We start from the raw sequence: 21,040 nt of genomic DNA, 5'->3' as shown, positions 1-21,040 counted from the left end.
AATTTTGATAAATATAAATATAAATTATATATTTTTTTATATATAATTTGTTTTGTAAATATAAATATAAATTATTATTAAATAAAAATAATAATATTTATTGACATGTAGCATTTTGCATTCAATAATTCATAATCATTGCTAAATATTTGAATTATTGGAATTTCGGTTTAAATTATTAAGTGATGATATGAACTCTAATCTTGATAGATTAATGATGAACATGTTAAAAACTTTTTTTTGTCTTGGAGTAAACGACTGATATAAATATCTAAATGAGCAGATATTTTTGGTGAGAAGCCGCCTCTCACTATATTGTTGGAGTCTTGGAGAGAAAACTCAACTAATAAAAGAAATTGCTTTCTTCTTAAAGAGGACACTATCTGTCTATCTCCAATAAGTAGTAGATGGATATTGATAGGAATAGGAACAGGATAGGAAAGACTGTAATGATACCCTAATAAAAAATAGAGTCAATTCTAAAACGGATTTCAGACAATTTTAGGTATACGATGTTTGTAAAAATAGTCAAATTTTAATAAATTTAAAACAACTTTTAAATAATAAATTATTGATGGTTAGTCCAAAGTTTATATATTAAAATTAGAGTTTAATTTTAATATATTGATAGTATAAAATATTTTATATAATTGTACAATTACATCTGTTTTTTTAGATAATCATTCACGCAGTTAATATGAAAAATAATTATTTTTGTATTATATAATTAAATGTATATGTAAAATTACTTTATATTGATAATATATTAAAATTAAATTTTTAAAATTAATTATCATTTTCTTTTATTTTTTTTATCAACGTCTAAATATTTTGAAATTAATTTTTGGTACTCAACTCTAAAAGGTAAAAAAACAGATGGGTAGGTGAATAAGTTTTTCTTTTTTGTATTATTTTTTTGTCATGGGTAGGTGAAGAAGTTAAAGGACTTGTTGTGCACGAAAAAGAGCCACCTGGGCCCTGGCATTTAATGCTGGTAATGTTGTATCATATTCATGTGTCAGAACTACGTTTCTGTTTTAATGTGATGAGTGCTCAGTTCTCAGCCCACAGGCACATGCTAGAGCAAAAATGCATGGGCATAAATATGATTTCAATTAACCAACTTGAGCTGATCGAGTAGTCAACTTACTCGTTCGCTTAAACAAGTGTTAAAAATTTGAATTTCGCTTTATACATGTAGCAATTCATTGACCAACAGTAAACTTTTAAATGGAGCTCAGATTCATGACGAATTATCATGAAGTTCGCCGTACCACTGGCGATGAGTTCAGCGCACTATATATACCTAGTGGGACCATTTTCTTTTTTTTAGCTTAGTTAAAATTATTTTTTTTTAGCTTAGTTAGAGTTATTGTTTACATGTTAAAAAAAATTACTAATTATAAATTACATGTTACCTAGAATTATAGTTATAGGTTGCATGTTACCTAGAGTTACAAATTTACTGTTTAAATATTAGTTAGACTTACTGTTAACTGATTTTAATAAAATAGATTTTTTATATTGTTATTTTTAAGTTTAGTTACTGTTTGTTGCCTATAACATGTTAATTAGTATAACAAAATAAATTGTTAGTTAGTTTAGTCATAATAATTAGTTTAAGTTATGAATTAGAAAGTAATTAGTAGAATAATTAATTAGGTTAAGTTAGACTAGAAAAAAACTTGAATAGTTAAATTTAGGGTTCAGTTAGTTATTAATTAATGAATTAATTGATGGCGTCAGTTAGTTGGGGCAGAATTAAAATTAGTAAATTTATAAGATATTTTGAATTTAAATATTTTTTAAATAATTTAGTTAAAGTAAAAAGAACTGAGTTCAGTGTGTAATTTCATTTTACTAGATTGTGTTTAGATGAAACAGCAGTTATTGGATTATGAGGATAAGATGTATAGATTGGATCACGTTGAGCACATTGCTATCAGGTTTGATCTAGTCGTACATTTTTTTCATTATTTTTTATTTTATTGTAATTAATAAACAGTAAATTTGTTATTTTATGTGTTCAGTTTTTTAAATTTCTTATTTCCGTTTGGTAGGCGCTTCAGATCTTGCGCACCAGGCGAAAATCGATAACACGGCCGCCGTAGCAGATTAGACCATATCTCAGACTGGCCGGATTTGAGTATGTGACCTATATTGTGCCTATCCGATCCGCTCTCCAACAGGCATGCTTTTATTTTGGAAACCTAACATAGAGTTCGCCAGGAATGCGTCGAACTCCATGTTTTATATAGAGTTCGCTGGAGGTGCGGCGAACTTGCCTTTAGTACAAAAAAAAATCGTATTCCGAAAAATAAACCTAAAATATCTGATTTGGGAAATTAAATAATTTTTTTATTTTATTTACAAAAAAAATCCAGAGACTTCTTTCTTCATAAATGGTTAATATTTTTTTTTTTTTTGTAAAATGAGAAATAAACGTTATTCACGACTACTAATACCTATTTCGTACTAGTACATTACACTATTTAATCCAATATTAACGTATTAAAATTAATTTGTGGCAATGCATATATTTTTTAAAAAAAATTAGTAAAAATATTTATTTTTTACCTAATTTTTTCACCAAAAAAATTTCCTGAACTGAGTTATATGAAATTTTCTTTATTTATTTCCATATTACCATAAACTTAAATTTGAATAACTTTCATAATTTTGTTTTATAAGATTTTGCTAATATATATTTTAGGAATATATTTTAAGAATATTAAATTTTTTTATTACATACTCTTCTTAAAAGGCATATTTTAGAATACAAAATAGCAAAAAAATTAATAAATAATGAATATATATGGAAATAAAAATTTCACTAACTTATATTTTAAAGACATATTTTAATCGGTCATTGTATTAAAAGATCACTCATCATTTCAAGAAATGAGAGGAAACAAATAATACAAATTTAGGGAAACAAGAGTTGAAGTATAGCTTCCATTTTAAACAAAAGTAGCCAAGTATACTTGCATTGAGCTCCTACTCTCTCTTTGCCTTGAATTGGGTGGTTGGTCCATACTTTAAACTCTGAAATGCATGCTTTTTAATGCCTAACTACTTTCTTGCCGCTATACGCTGAAGAAACTATATATTGTCAATATCATTTATATAAAAATTCTACTAATCACTATAATTATGAGACAAAATAAATTGGTAAAGCATTTAGAACATGTTTTACCTACAATCCAATCACAATTCAACAACGCCCACTTTACATTTTCTTTCCACCACCAAATAAAGGCAAATACAACCCTAAACTTAAATTAGATAAAAGAAAGATTTAGCTACTAAATTGTGGGATCAACTTCTCGAAAAATTTGAAAATGTTTAGTAGAGATAAAGAAAAATTCTATATTAAAGATACTTTTATTCATTTTTTTTTCTCCGGACACTTTAAGACTACTTAAGAATCAATAAGACGCCAAAAAAAAAAAAAAAAAAGAGTCAATCATCATATTCCCTTGCTAAGGTATTCATAATTGATGATTCTAACTTTCTCCAACTGCTTATATTTTAATTTTCAGTGCCGGGCCACGTTCATTTCCCTCTCCTTTTGGGATTGCTTTAGCTTCATTTTTAGCTTTTCCAAGTTCCAACTAAGTAAATAATGAGTTTTTTTAAATAAGTATAAGCACTATAAGGATAATAGTTACAAGTTTCAATAAAAATAATTAAAATACTAATACTTTCATGGGTTTAGCACTTTAGCTATGTTAAGGTTATTATTAGTAAGGTATAAATTCTTAACTTTTTTATTTTAATAAATACACAACAAATATATTTAAAATTTAAATTTTACATTTTTTATAAATTTTTTAATTAATAATTTTAACATATTAGTTAAATTCTAATTTAATTAATAATGTAATTAACATATATTCTAAGTACACATATTAATATTATCATAAGTAGAAGTTTTTTAATCTTTTACTTTAATAAATATATTAGAAAATTAAATTTTATATATTTTTTATAAAAACTTTTTTATTGGTAACCTAAACATGTGCCCTATGTTAAGTTGTTAACTAAATCCTCTAATAAAAAGAGAATTTAAGTTACTAGCTGAATCCAACATATAATTAACAATTTCATTATACTAAAGAGAAAATTAATTTTTAGGGTTGTTGATTTTCTTATGTTACATTAATTACATGTTGGCTTAGTCATGTATACAGTATCTACATCATTAAATGAGCCGGTGCAAATTGAAGCATCAAACCATGCATACTACACCATACCATGCATTGATGCATATATATAGAAAAAGAAAAAAGACAAGGGAATTGATGTCCAAAGACCAAAGCTATGGCTCCAAACTTCACAGTGCAGAAATAAATTCATTTTCATCATTTATCCCTTATCTGAAAAGAAAAAAAAAAGCGACTATATATGATGATAATAACAAATTAAAATGACGACCAATCCCGACTCACGACTGAAGCGTGTGTTCAGAAAACGCAATTTAATTTTTGCAAAAATATTTGATAGCAAACAAAAAATTAAAATTTATCTTATTTAACATTAACTAATTGTTATTAAAATTAATAAATATTAAATAAAATAAATTTTAATAATTTTTTTTAGCGAAAAAATTATTATTTATATCCATAAATTTTATAAATTAAATACTGACAAAAGTACTTATACAAGACAAAAAGTGATTCTATACTTATGAAAAATTAGGTCTGTCTATTAAAAGTATCCGAATATCATTAACTCGTTTATTCCATTAAATTAGAGACCAATCTAGCACGTTAAATGCCTACCTAACTATAAAAAAGCAATATGACGTGTCCAAGTATCTTGTTACCGTTATAATATCACTCATTTTTTAAATTTATCCTTATCCTCAATTGTTTCCTAAATTTAAAATTGAAAATTCTAGAATGTCTAGGCAAAACAGAGATAACCATTGTTCTTCAAATGCAAGTATCAGCGGAGAGGGGACTTCGTCTTCCAAAAAGGGTGAAGAGAAGACTCTATTTGAGAGATGCTTTTGTGGGCAGGATGTTGTGTTGTTACAATCTGAAACTTTGACAAATCCTAGGAGATGATTCGTTAGGTATCTTCTATGGAAAGTAAGTTTTTGTTTTTGTGCTTATGTTTAGGGTTTTTTTTTTTTTTGGGAATGATTCCTTATTACTATGTTTTACACTGCAGACAATGGGTTACAAATATTTTGTACGGGTGGATGAGATTGATAGAGACTGAGAGGAATTGGCAAGAACCCTTGTTAGAAAAAAAAATCAAGATAGTTGTTGTGCTATGCATGAGGTCAATGTTACTGGACAAAGAAGAAAGATTCGAGAGAATAGTTTGAAGATCTTGTTAAAGATGGGAAAGCTCCACGATGAAATTAGAGCTATTAGGTCATGACTTATAACAATTTTCTTTAGTTTGTTGCTTTGTGTAGGCTTTAATTTATTCTAATTAATCAATATGTAATTGTGCGTATGATGCATCTTGTTTTGGAGCCTTTTTGTGACTATTTGGTTTCAATGACGATGAACTTTAAAATTCTGTTAACATCTTCATTGCTATAAAAAAGTCAAGTTGTGTTATGACATTGCCCGTAATTGTTGATATAATTGATATTTCTAACCTTGGATGTAATTTGTGTTTGACAAAACAAGACATATGAATGTCGTGAATTGACAAATATAGCCGAAAATCTGATATTGTATACTAAATAACAAAAATGTGACCTGAAAACAGAATTAAATAAAAGACGTTCATTTTATATACTATAATAAACCTCTTAATTGACTTGGTAGGCCTTACGAGAGTAGGTTGTGGTGGGATAGGTCTGAGGAAAAAGGTTGTGATGGTGGTGGCCTCTTAGTGTTTCTCCTCTTAATTGGTCGCTCGGATATGGTGGCTTCATGATAGGCTTAGGTGGCAAATGTGCAGTAGAAGACCTAGAAGGTGGATGTCTTACTGCCATAGATTCTTGGGTAGGGTTCACAGAGTTCACCACATCAACATTCACCAATGTAAGCTAATTGCATTAAGTCAAATCTTTAGTGCAGGATAAATTGATTTCATGCCAATCATTAGAAGAAGTGAGTGAATACAAAAAAATTTATATTAGGTGAATCTGAAGCTGATGCTTCAGTATCTGTAGCCTCCAAAGTCTCTTCCTAATCCATCTCTTGCTCCCTAACAGCATCCTCATCAAGATCATCAACAACCATACCTTCAGTTGTTGCTGCTGCACCATGATGCTGACTACCACTACCTGCTGTAACTTTTTTGCTAGATATAATTTTTTTTCGTTACATCCTCTGCTGTTATGACTAGTCTGAGAGCACATGAGCAATTTCAATAATTTTAATTTTTTAAAAAGACAACCAATATGCATAAAGTAAACAAAATGAGACATGAAATGTTAAATTATACCTTCAGACAATATTTACATTTAATGAGATCATATCTTCTCTTTTTTCTATGGGGATCAGGATTCTCTCTAGGACCATCTCTATGAGCGTCTCTCTTTTTGGTAGGTCTCTTAGTAAGTTTTTTATACATAGGAGGCAACAATGGATGGTGATTTCTCTTCTCCCAGTATTCCTGGTTTAGGACAGGTTGAACGGTCCACTGATATACTACGTTGTATGCTCCCATAGTAAGCCAATTGTGCACAAACTCTTTGGCCCTGCGATTTTGGTATGAAATGGCAGTACAAGCATCCCTATATAGAAGCCGAGTAAGCTGCCACAACATGCATGAACAAGTCCTTATGTCCAAATCCACACTTACCTTCACAGGTAACCTTTGAACCTCGTACACATTCCCATTTTCATTACCTTATAGAAAGGGCTTCCAATAGTTGCAATGGACACTTCATCACTTGCAATGCTATGAAGGTCCTCTAACTCATAACAATGGACACCAGATTCATCATTTGAGTATTTTCCTCTATCAAATAAAATGAATACCAATGGAGGTTGATTCGGATCCGCATTATGGATAAATGTTTGTCCAACTGGAGGGGGTCTCTTAGTAGACCTCCTTATATGTTTCCTTTTAGTGCCTCTAATAGCCTCCTCTATGTTGTTATTATGTGTTTCTAGAGCATTGACTGTGACAGATTGATTGGTAGAAGGGGTGTTAGCTGTGGTTCAGGCATGGTTTGGGAGAGGGATTGATTCTGTGGTAAAGAACATATTGGGTGAGCAATTCGTCTTGTGGATTTTCAAAGTTAGAGGGTGGTTCTATGTATGTCGAGGACTTTGGCTAGGCATTGTTGTTAGTGTCAAACTGTAAAGAATTTTCTCCTAAGTTGCCATGGTCAGGGGGGATAGATGTTGTTAGAAGTATGTTTGGTGTAGCAGATTCTTTAGATACAGGTTGTGTAGGGGGCTACACATTTGGTTCAGGGGGTTGGAAAGGTGTTTTTGGAGATTGGGAGGTGACAATTGGTGGCTGTTTTCAATTCATAGAGTCCTCAAAATTCTGCTTGTTAGGTTTAGGTATAGTAGTCGAGGCTAATGGATTTGGAGTGGCATCTGATTGGGCCTTATCTGTAACATTGGCTGCCTCTAGCCCTCTACACTTTGGGCCTCAGTTTGTACTCCTCCCAATTGAAGAACTCTTCTAGGACTTTTTACCTTCTTTGGAGTTGGAGTTCTCCAAGCACAAGTTTTTACTCTCGTCTTTGATGGAGTAACATCAACCTCATCAGCTGCTCCTACACCAACTTTGTCATTTATATCTATAACATCTGCTTGGCTGATGAGGTGCTCTGGGTATAATTTAATTTTATGTCCATTCTAACAATATCCATGTCAAATCGTAGAAGTCTTAAGCCACCATCAATTTTCATTCCAGGCTGTCACAAACAGAAATCGGAGATAATTGGATATCCAATGTCTTTGAGTAGTTTCACTTTGTACATAACACGACTTGCCATTTGATCCCCTTTCAAGTCTTCTTTTATGGTGTATCACTAACGTGATAGGTGTGGTGGTGGCCATTTCTATGAATAACCAAAAATAAAAAATATAACCATATCTTCTAACATTACTCAACACCCAAATATTCTCAAAATTAAGAATACATGAATAAACCATCAAAAAATATATTCAATCTATAATATTATTGATGAACTGAATATTGATAGTCTAGAATTCACAATAAATTCTCGTTGCTAGTATAGTTTTTAAACCAAGCAATAATCCTTTCATACAAAAATTTTGGTTGTCACAAGTAACAAAACCCAATAAAGTTTGCAACCAAAGTATTTAAACCTCGGGTCGTCTTCTCAAGGAGTTGCAGGGCAGTATGATCTATTATTGGTTATGTAGAAAGATATATTTTTGGGTTTTTGAGAATAAGGGGCAAGTAATTTAAATGACAAGGAAAATAGATTGATAATAATAAAATCTCTTGGCAACGTATAAGAAATTGAGATCCTATCCTAGTTATCTTTATCAGGTGTGATGAGAATTAAATTTTTGCTCCCACTTTTAATTAACCCTTACTAAATAAAGAAAAGTCAAGTGGACAAATTAATTTGATCCTCAGGTTCTAGTCAACTCCTATGGAGAGACTAGAGTTATTGGAGTGCAAATTAACCAGCTAAGAATTCCAATTTCAATCAACAGCTGAGTTGATAACTCAAGTGTTATAAATTACTTAACCAAAGCCAAAAGAGAAAAATAAATCTAATTTGAATTGAAATCATTCATAAATAAATTAAAGCGAAATCAAATCTGAAATACCTCAAAATATATTAATTAAGAAAATCATAACATGAATGGTCCATAAGCCAAATCTGGAAGATAAATATCAATTAAAGTAATGAAGTAAATAAAACTAGAAAGTAAATTAAAGGAACATTGAACCTGTGATTGAAGAGATCATAGCTTAAACATAATAGAAATCCTAAATCCTAATCCTAAGAGAGAGGAGAGAACCTCTCTCTCTAAAAACTACATCTAAAACCTAAAATTACGAATTATTCAGTTGTTCTCTCTCTCTCTTTTGATTCCTCCATTCTTTGACTTATATTCTGTGTTTCTGGTTTGGATTTGGGCCGAAAAAAGGGTCCAGAAATCACTGGGAGCGTTTTCTGCAGATTCCTGTACGTGGCGTCTGTCACGCGTTCGCGTGGATCACACGTTCGCGTCATCTGGGAGTTTTCCTTGTCACGTGTACGCGTCGATCACGCGTACGTGTCAATTGCGTTCTGCTCAAGGCACGCGTCCGCGTCATCCACGCGTTTGCGTCGCTGCATTTTCGAGCTAGGCACGCATTTGCGTCATCCATGCGTTCGCGTCGCTGCCCTTTTCTTCAAAAATCCATTTTTGTGTTTTTCTTCTATTTTTGTATGTTTTCTTTTTGTCCTTTGAGCCATTCCTGCCCTATGAGATCTGAAAATACTTAACACACAAATTACGGCATCGAATGGTAATAAAAGGGTGATTAAAATAAATAATTTTAAAGCATAGGAAATATGTTTTTCACATATATCATAATATAAGGAAGGAAAAGTAAAACCATGCAATTTACATGAATAAGTGGGTGAAGAATTGATAGAAACACTCAATTTGAGCACAAATTATATCATAAAATATGGGTTTATCAACCTCCCCACACTTAAACAATATCATGTCCTCATGCTAAATCCAAGAGAAAGGGTAAAGTTAGAATGGTGGAATCTCATGTAATGCAATCTATTCTAAATGCAATCTACCTACATGAATCATGCAATTTTAATTATCACCCACCTATATATATATAGAGCTTACATGTGGTTAATCTAATTCATATTTTCAAGGAATTATATATGTATAGCCAAACCTAAATCATGTTAAAGCACTGTCACAATTGAGTTGGGTTAAAATATTTCATAAGCTTGCAAGATAATTAAATATTTAAACAGAGATATATGGTGATGAGCTATTGAACCCTCACTGGATTTGTGTTTACTCTCTAGTCACTCAGTGTTTGGGGTTAATCACTCTACTCTTTTCTATTCTTGCTTTCTAAAACTTTGTTCTTCATCTAACCAATCAACAAATATTGAATACAGACATACAAAGATCATGAGGTCTTTTAAAGGTTGTAATGGGGCCAAGGTAAAGGTAGGGGTATATATATAAGGCTACGTGAGCTATAAGTTGAATCCTTAATTAGTCTAAGGTCTCACCTAACATATACATACTTTATAAAAATTCAAAACTATCCTGGTCTTCCCAATTTTTCCCACTTGTGTCACATACTCATGTACCAAATTTGTTTTTGATTTTACTTCCATGTGCATTGATCTCTCTACTAAACTTATTATTGGGGTAATTTTGTCCCCTTATTTATCTATTTATATTATAAAAAGGATTTTTTTTAACATAAGCATATATCAATGCACATGGTGTTTTGGTTTAATTTGATTTTACATGAGCATGCTCCCAAAATCCTTATTATCTTATTGAATTAATCCCTTCCTATCAACCCATGTTTCCGTGTTTTCCCACACTTAGTGGATACACAATCTCTATCTTAAGCTAACCAAGAATTCAACTTGGGATTTTTAATTTGTTTTTCTGCTTAAGGCTAGTAATGTGGTTATAGAACAAGAGGGGATTAAAAGCTCAAGGGGACTAACAAGGGTGACATAAAAGGTAAGCTTATTTGGGATAAGTGAGGAAAAATTTAAATGATGGCCTCAATCATCTCTTGGTATGTATCTATATTCTATATTAGACATATAGATTAAAACAAAGTAAAGATTACCAGAATAAAAAAGAAGGACGAACACACAAGAATGAAATAATTATGGTTAAATAATGTAACCATACAAATAGGTTCAAAAACTCACAGGTTGTGTGTTCTCTGGCTCAAAAATCATATATCAGTTATGTATGTCATGCAAGTAGAAATCAAAGGTTCCCATTATTCTCACTGTGAATCTTAGGGTGGCTCTTAAAATCTTAGTGTTCTTTCTTGAAAAATATTGTGTAAATTAACCAATCATTTATTGCTATATATATACAGTGTGTGGATTGTTGTGATTCCGTTATACTAAAGTCTTTAGTTTACTCTTTTTTATTTTCAATTAATCCAAGTTATCGTATGCATTAATCCATATATTCTATATCACAACTTAATAACTAAAATTGCAACTAGACTAAACTAAATATCTAAGATAAATATATAAACTAAAGTGCAAAATGTGGGAATATAGTGAAAATACAGAGAAAATGTGCAAGTACTGGAAGACAGGATAAGATAAAAATAAAAATAAAGATAAAAATATAGAAAAATAAGCAAAATAGGATAAAAAAAGAGTGTCTGAAGAGTGGTTCACCAAAATAAAGTACGCTAGAGATGGCGACCTCCCCACACTTAAATGATAGCATCGTCCTCGATGCTCATTCAAGTTGGGTGTGAGAAGTGTCATCTCCGAAAGGATAGGCTGCTGCAGTGGGGGCTCTGACTGTAGAGGGATCTCGGGATCAGCCGGCTGTATCTGATGTGGCTCCTCATGGTGTGGTGCAGCCTGCTCCGGTCCTCCCTGCGCATCCTGGGCATGTGCCTCCTCCGCATGATCATCTGCCTCCGCATCAGATGGCTTAGAAGCGGTGTCAGGCTCAGAGGGAATGTCGCTGCCGGATCGGATCATCAACTTTAGGTGTTCATAGCGTCGCTTGTTGCGACGCTCCATGTGATCCCAGTGTGCGAAGAGTCAGTGCACAAGATGATAGATGGGCTCTGAGGCAGGTGGAGGTGCGGTGGATGGAGCTGGTGCAGCAGTGGATGCAGAAGGGACAACTGAAGATGTGGCTGCCTCACCGGAGGCAGTGAGAAAAGGAGGTCTATACCCTAATGCCAGAAACTTTCTGCTGTGAGGAATGATCTTCTTGCAGTCTGCAGCAATTGGCTTCTCATCAGCAAGCTCCCAAGGCACGTCAGCTCGGCGGCCTAGCTGGGTGATCAGATAAGGGAAAGGGAGAGTGCCTCTGACATGGACCCTGGCCATATAATACCTGATGAAACGTGGAAGATACAGGTCCTTACCCTCCATCACACACCAGATGAGGGTGATCATAGCAGCGGACACCTCTGTCTCATGAGTGCTCGACATCACGTAGTTGCTCAGGATCTGCTGCCAAAGCCGAGCCTCATCATTCAAATATATCAGCTTGATTCCCTTAGGTATCACTGTATTCTTTCCCATGACCCATGGGGCAGTAGGATCAAGGGCTATTCTCTGCTTGACTGCATCCCAGTCAAATCTCATGTATCTCATATCCTCTTCAGCCTTTTGGTAACCGTCAGGTTGATCTGACTTAGGCAGGAGCCGGAGGATATCCTCAATAGCTTCCTCAGTGACTAAAATCTGTTTCCCTCTGAAGTGCACTGCATCCAGGGAGGTCTTGAAATAGTTACAGTAAAATTCTCTGACCCAGGATGCATTGACCTCTGTCAAGTTCCTTTCCATGAAGAACCAGCCTCTTTGTTTTATCTGGTCGAAAGTGTACTGGGTGAGTTCTTTTGGAATTTTAAGAGTTCTCTCCAGGTAGAGGTTCCTGGCAGTGGCAAACACTGAATACTTTAGCTCACAGTATCTGTTTACGAATTTGACTTGATCTGTGGCAGTGAGGAGCTGGTCGGCCTTTTCCTGCGGGGTAAAGTTCTTCTCCCGCCAGGAATCATCGTGAAGGAGATCTAGGATAGAGGTAGAAGATTCTCCTCTTTTTCGTTTGCCTGTAGTTGCCTTGTCTTTTCCTTTGTTTTTAGGATCAGACATCCTAAAAAGCAGAAATTCCAAGATATAATTGAAGAACCAAAGCAGGAAAACAAGTAGGCAAGTAGGGTTTTGTCAATGTAAGCATAAAGGCAAAAGAGCAATATAAGCAGGAAATGAGTTAAATATATGAACATTTTGGATTGAATTCGAGTTAAAAGTCTGAGAGTAAAAATCACAATCCAAAATATAATAGAAGTGGAATTCAAGTAAATTTGGAAAAACAGTAATCATGCCTTGGGTTAGAAAGTTAAAGTAGTTAGGTAAAAACCAAAAAGAGAAGTTAGAAAGCTAAACTGGTTAGGAGTTAAAAAGGAAGTTAAAGTGAGTGGCATGAGAATGGTTTTCCTAGTTACCAAGAAATTCACAAACTTGAAGAACAATCAACTCATATTCAAGTAAGGAATGCATTTTATTGATGATGATTCCTAAAGATAGAGTAAGTGTAAAATGAGAATAAAATCATCAATAAGTAATTTAGTACTCGGGGAACAAAAAGGAATAAGGATGCTAGCCTGTGCATTCATGAATTGGTTTGGTTGTAGCCAAGAAATGCAAAATAAGGAGTTTTCAAACCAATACATGAATGGAGTAGATTAAACAATAAATTTGTAGAAAATTAGGCAGCATTCCGGCTAAAATTGGATGTTCCCGGGTAGTAAACAGTAAGAAAAATCAGTTCATATGAAATTAAATAGTGCTGAAAAGATTAACAATTAATAAGAATAGTAAAGAACAGTTCAACAGCAACATCAAATATGAAGAATAACACATGAACAGAATCATCACAGCAAAGTTAGAATTGCGAATTAGATAAAAACAGTTAGCACAAACGGTGCAATTATCAGGCCTAAATCCACTAACCACATCCTAGCTACCTAACCACCTAAAATCCACTACAATCATGCATCTCTAACTATCCTATTTCGAACAAAAACTGTAAAGTATGCAACTAACTGACTAATTGGAAAATAAAATCGGTGTTTGGTGGAACCTGGTGTGTAGAAACAGAAAGTAGGCTCAGAGAGATGGTGGTGGTGTTGGTGACGCAGCGGCAATGGGTGGCGGCGTGGTGGCGGTCCGAGGTGGAGGCAGGGGCGGTTTGGTGGTTGTGGGTAGTTAAGGTTGGGGGGGGGGGAAGAGAGAAGGGGGTGAGGATTGGGTTGTGGTGGCTGGTGGTGGCGTGGTGGTGGTGGCTCGGTGATAGGGCGGCGGCAGTAAGGTTTGGTGGTTGTGGAGGGAGGAGGAAAGGGGAGAAGAGGAGGGGAAGAAGGGGAGGGGGAGAAAAAGGGGGGTGGCGTCAGCGGCGGTCCGGCTGGTGGGATGGTGGTGCGACGGCGGGTCTAGGTGGCTGGGAGAGGTGGTGGTTGGGGGGGGGGTGGGAGAAGAGAAGTTGCAGAGGGGGTGGGGGGTTTCGAGTGATGGGGGTTAGTGTTTTTGAATTCACACGAATGCGTGGAGTACGCGATCGCGTGATTTGGGTGAAAAGGGTGTTGACGCGAACGCGTTATTGACGCGATCGCGTGAATTGGGTAAAAGGTAAGGGACGCGTACGCGTGAAACACGCAAACGCGTCGCTGAAAATTGTGCTAAACGCACAGTTCCAGCGTCGTTTTTGTGCAACTCTCTGTTTCCAATGGGGTCCATAAAATCCACGCGACGCGGATGCGTCGCTCACGCTTTCGCGTGGGATGTGCGTAGTGCAGTGACGCGTTCGCGTCAGGGACGCGAACGCGTGGGCTAGTTTGTGCTAAAGGCACACCAGCCGCACGATTCCAGCCCAACTTTCTAGGCATTGGATCTTTACGCCGATTTCCAGTCAACGCTCACGCGTGGCCTGCGCGCTCGCGTGGGGTGATTTTGATTTTCTTTATGCAATTATGCAGTATGCAATATGCAATATGTAATGCTAATGTAGATGCTATGAGTAATTCTAGGTTCAATGAAAATAAAATAAAATATAAATAAACAAAACGAAATAAAATTGAAAAAGGAACGATCATACCATGGTGGGTTGTCTCCCACCTATCACTTTCAGTTAAAGTCCTTAAGTTAGACATTTGGGGAGTCCTTTGTTATGGTGGCTTGTGCTTGAATTCATCCAAAAATCTCCACCACTGTTTGGAATGCCAACAGCCTCCGGAGTCCCAAACTAGGCATGTAAAGCCTTTGAGTAAATTCAAACAGGTTCTCAGGTTCCCGGGGTGTTGAATGTCAGGATAGATTCCAGGATCCCAAACCTTGCTTTTATATCCGCCTTCGTCTTGATTTATATTTTTCTAGCCGGGCGGTTTGGAAGTTGCATTCTCACCAAGATGGCCAATCATTCTCTGAGACCCATTCAATCGAACTCGAAACCAATCCTTACACTTCAGATTGAAGCGTGGAACCTTATTGAATCTTGCATACCAGCCTTGAGCGCGAACCATTTTCTTTTTACTCTTAAAGCCGCAAAGAGCTCTAAGCTGACCATCTGTTTCAAGTAAACCATATTCAAGTGGAAAAGTAAAGATAAAAGCTAAGGATTTTACCCACTTGAATTTAGTATTGGGTGGTAATGGCCTTGGGATAGGTGTTTCCAGTGGTTTTGCAAGCTCTACTCCCTCGTGTTCTTCTATGAATTCCTCCACTTAGTTGCAAATTTCTTCAATTTCAACCACATCTTGATCCAAGTCTTCGATATCTTCCTCATCACTCAAGTCATAAGTTGGAGGTTGCGAAAAATCTACCTCTGCATCATCTTCGTACTCACTTGGGGAAGATTCTTCTATCTCAGAGAATTCACTTGCAGATGCAAGTTCATTGCTAGGAGAATTTGACTCGTGATCTTCATTATCAAGGAAACTTGCTTGTTGAGGTATTCCGTCCAGTTCTTCATAGGATACCTGCTTCGGGGGCTGTGCACTATCCTCCTCCGCATCAACTGCACTTTTCCTGATGGAATTCTCCATAATTCTGGATTCCCATGGAGGTTCAGCGTCTCCTAAGTCTTCAACCAATTCTTCTTCTTCTATAATTTCAGCCTCCTCCACTTGTTCCAGTACAAAGTCATGCTCCGTGCTGTCCAGTGGGGTTTCTAGTATCTCCTTCATACTGCGTTCTTCATTAGATTGCCCACATGAAGCCATGGGGGTTTCTTGAGTGTCCGAACGTCGGAGAGGTAGTCTATTTATTGCTTGATTCAATTGGTGAAGTGTGGCGTGAAATTTTTCAAATGTTTCCTTGAGTTGCTCCCTAGATTCTTGGAGTGATGGATATGGACGTGGTGCATAGGGAAGTTGTGGTTCTTGGGAGTAATTGGGTTGGAATTGGGGTGGATATGGGTTAGGGTCATATGGAAGTGAATGGTGGTAGTTGGCTTGTGAGTGTGGTGGTTCAAAGCTGTGTTGAAGAGGTGGTTCATAGGCGTATGATGGGGCTTGTCGGTAATTACAAGGGGGTCCACCATAACTATTGTTCTGACATGCATTATTGAATGGTCGTTGTCCATGATAGTTTGGAAGGTATTGTTGCCTACAGGGTTTATCAGATCCTCGTGGCTCCATCCATCTCTGATTGTTTTGACCTTGATGCATGTTCCTGTTATACCTTCCATTCCTTTCAACATTATTAGAACCAAACTCAAAGCGATAGGGGTGAGAATTCATAGTAAATAATAAAAATTAAAAGTGAAAATAAAAAGAAATAAACAAGCAAAAGAAAATATTTACAATAACCAATAATAAGGCACACAGTTGCAACTCCCCGGCAACGGCGCCATTTTTGATGAACTGAATATTGATGGTTTATAATTCACAATAAATTCTCGTTGCTAGTATAGTTTCTAAACCAAGCAATAATCTTTTCATACAAAAACTTTGGTTGTCACAAGTAACAAAACCCAATAAAATTTGTAACCGAAGTATTTAAACCTCGGGTCGTCTTCTCAAGGAGTTGCAGGGCAGTATAATCAATTATTGGTTATGTAGAAAGATATATTTTTGGGTTTTTGAGAATAAGGGGCAAGTAATTTAAATGACAAGGAAAATAGATTGATAATAATAAAATCTCTTGACAACGTATAAGAAATTGAGATCCTATCCTAGTTATCTTTATCAGGTGTGATGAGAATTGAATTTTTGCTCCCACTTTTAATTAACCTTTACTAAATAAAGAAAAGTCAAGTGGACAAATTAATTTGATCCTCAGGTCCTAGTCAACTCCTATGGAGATAATAGAGTTATTGGAGTGCAAATTAACCAGCTAAGAATTCCAATTTCAATCAACAGCTGAGTTGATAACTCAAGTATTATAAATTACTTAACCAAAGCCAAAAGGAGAAAATAAATCTAATTTGAATTGAAATCATTCATAAATAAATTAAAGCGAAATCAAATCTGAAATACCTCAAAATATATTAATTAAGAAAATCATAACATGAATGGTCCATAAGCCAAATCTGGAAGATAAATATCAATTAAAGTAATAAAGTAAATAAAACTAGAAAGTAAATTAAAGGAACATTGAACCTGTGATTGAAGAAATCATAGCTTAAACATAATAGAAATCCTAAATCCTAATCCTAAGAGAGAGGAGAGAACCTCTCTCTCTAAAAACTACATCTAAAACCTAAAATTACGAATTATTTAGTTGTTCTCTCTCTCTCTCTCTCTCTCTCTTGATTTCTCCATTCTCTGACTTATATTCTGTGTTTCTGGTTTGGATTTGGGCCGAAAAAAGGGTCCAGAAATCACTGGGGGCGTTTTCTGCAGATTCCTGTACGTGGCGTTTGTCACGCGTTCGCGTCATCTGGGAGTTTTCCTTGTCACGCGTATGCGTCGGTCACGCGTACGCGTCAATTGCGTTCTACTCAAGGCGCGCGTCCGCATCATCCACGCGTTTGCGTCGCTGCATTTTCGCGCTAGGCACGCGTTCGCGTCGTCCATGCGTTTGCGTCGCTGCCTTTTTCTTCAAAACTCCATTTTTGTGTTTTCCTTCCATTTTTGTATGTTTCCTTTTTGTCCTTTGAGCCATTCCTGCCCTATGAGATCTGAAAATACTTAACACACAAATCACGACATTGAATGGTAATAAAAGGGTAATTAAAATTAATATTTTTAAAGCATAGGAAACATGTTTTTTACATATATCATAATATAAGGAAGGGAAAGTAAAACCATGCAATTTACATGAATAAGTGGGTGAAGAATTGATAGAAACACTCAATTTGAGCACAAATTATATCATAAAATATGGGTTTATCAATTATCATACACCAAATGTTTTTAAAATTGAGAGTACACAAGTCAATATCAAAATATATAATCAACTCATAACATTATCCAACACCCAAATCTTCTCAAAATTAATAGTACATGAATAAACCATCAAGAAGTGAATAACGCATAAAAAAAAATAATAAGCTTATAATAAAAATCAACACCCAAATATTCTCAAAATTAAGAGTAGATGAATAAACTATCAAAAATTAAATAAATAACAAAAAAATATGATCAACTTATAACAAAATTCAACACTCAAATATTCTCAAAATTAAGAGTACATGAATGAACCATCAAAAAATGAACAAATTATTGACAAAACATAATAAGCTTATAACATTATCCAACACCCAAATATTTTTAAAATTAAGAATAGATGTCAAAAAGTGAATAAACCATCAACAAACATAATCAGCTTATATCATTACTTAACACCTAAATATTTTCAAAATTAAGATTAAATGAATAAACCAGCAAAAAATAAATAAATCATAAAAAAACTACTATTTCACCAAATTTTTTAAACTGAAATACAATCCCACAGTGACAAGCTCTATGCGATCAGTGAAAAAAAAACCTAACTTCAATTAACAATTTCATGGTGTACGAGTTTAGTGAAAGGAAAAATTGGTAACTAAAATAAGAAATTGGACACCAAAATTATAGGTAGATGGCTTACCTCTAACTGTGGAGAGACGACTGTCTTCCAATCGTCGTTACACACTCACGTGACGGAAGGATCACTCCATGATTGTAGATTTTGGAGTGGTTGTCTTCAACCTTCTAATCAGTTTTGTTAGAGCCCAATAGGTGATTCAGGTCTCTCTGCTAGGGCATGTAGATATGTTGTGAAGAAGAAGATGGAATGGCACAAAGTGAACTCTAACTTCTCTCTCCCTTTCCCATATCTACCTAGAACATTTAAAAAAAAATTAAAAAGTATAAATCAAAAGTCAGGTAAGTACTTAGTGTGCCACATTGGCCTCTAATTTAACGGAGTAAACAAGTTAATGATGTCTGGGTACTTTTAATAGATGGACCCAACCTTTCATGATACAGAGTCACTTTCCATCTTGTATGGGTATTTTTGTATGGATACAAATAATAGTTTTTCCTTTTCTAGCATTACCATTATTTCTCTCTTATTGATAATAACCATAGAAAGGAAGGCAGCACAAAGAAAATTCACATATAAAACAATACAACAATTAATATCCCAACATAATAAATTACGACCACAATTTGATGTTAGATTTATAGGGTATTTTGCTTTAAAGTATTATTCAACTTCAAGTGTTTTGGTGATCAAATAAAAAATAACATTATTATGCATGGCATAAACACTAAATAAGGTTTGTTCATAAATTGAAAGTGATATGCAAAATTTATTCCCATAAATTTTTTAATATTAAGAAAAAAAGAGATAGATGAAAAAATTCAATATGAAAAGGACATAGAGCTGTAAATAGGGCACTTAAAATACTGCCAAGTTCCCTAAAAATTACTACCAACAAATCAGTTGGACTATCAGCTACCTTTTTAGAATCTATTATTTTGACTATTTCTATGTCAAAAAGTTCTTTTTTGGAGACTACCGGGAATCGAAACTGGAGGCCTAGTGGCTTCTACACATTAATATTAAAGTATTGATTATCTTGGTTATATTTTTTAGATTTATCTATCTTATATTTTAAGAGTATATGTTAAATTTATAAATTAAAATTTTTTTATTAAAAATATAAAAATTTTAATTTTAATATATTTATTTTATATTTATTGAATGAAAATATTTAAAATGTTTCATTAAATGATAATGTTAGCTAAACCTTCTTTTTTTTCCTTTGGCCATGTATTCTTGTTAATTAGTTGTTATGGTTGATTTGAAAATTCTGTAGATTACTAGATTTTATGGATGAATGACGACCCCAATCAGACAAAGAAGAGCATGCTTTGAAACCTATAAAAAAATTAACAAAAAAATAGCTATGAAATACGGATACTTCTTCGATTTGTTATGTCTGATACTCGGATATATTTTAGATACGATACTCATTGACACTCATTCGATATACGTATTTTTTTGTGTTCAATTGTGTTCTAATAAAAAAAGTTTTTCTGAACACGTTTATACATACCTAAATATCATCATGTGTTAGCGTGTCCAGTCTTATTCATAACATATATTCTTAAAAATGAGTTTAGAAATAATATATATTATTAATTATTAAAATAAAAAAATATTTTAAATACTGTATATAATTAAAAGATATATTAAAAATAATTAAAAATAAATTTATATTTTAATATCAATAAAATACCAAAAAAAAAAAATATTGTGGACATAAACCGTGGTAGTCCTTCCACGATTTATGAGTAGCTATATATACAGGCGCGAAGCTACTTATGATACAGGGGAGGCAGTGGTCCCCCAAAAAAAATGGTTTACAAAATTAATAAAAATAAAAGAGTGGCCCCCTTAAAAAGATATATGGCCCCTCCCTTTGAAAATTTGTTCCCTTGTCTGTAATATTCATTCAAAAAATAGGTGTAGCAAAAAATAATTAGAAAGTAGTGTATTATTTAGGCTATGAATGAGTCATATGCTTAGTTAAAAAAAAAGTCCTAATCCATATTACAAGTGAAGAATTTGAAAGGGCAGCAACAATAAGCCAACAAATCACTTCTTCTATTCTTTCCTCTTCTTTCAATTAGAAAACAAAACATCACTCTATATTTCTATTATCGGTACAACTTAAAAGATAGCAAGTAGTCTTTGGTCTTCCATTATCATCTCTCATTCTTCTTTTTTTTTTTTGTAAGTTATTTTTTTTATTTATTTTTTTGAATAATTTATTTATTTATTTATCTAGTTTATAATCTTATAATAATAATTTATATTTTTAAAAAATTAAAGATGATAATCATGTAATTATAATGTTATCCTTGTATTGTTTTTATTTTTTTTCATTATTAATTGTTTGTGACATTGATATTATTGATTTGCAAAAAATAA

Source organism: Arachis ipaensis, chromosome B3 (assembly GCF_059453495.1).
Source record: "Arachis ipaensis isolate K30076 ecotype BB chromosome B3, ASM5945349v1, whole genome shotgun sequence".
NCBI lineage: Eukaryota > Viridiplantae > Streptophyta > Magnoliopsida > Fabales > Fabaceae > Arachis > Arachis ipaensis.
The sequence above is the reverse complement of the archived record's forward strand: the minus strand, read 5'-3'. Positions refer to the sequence as shown.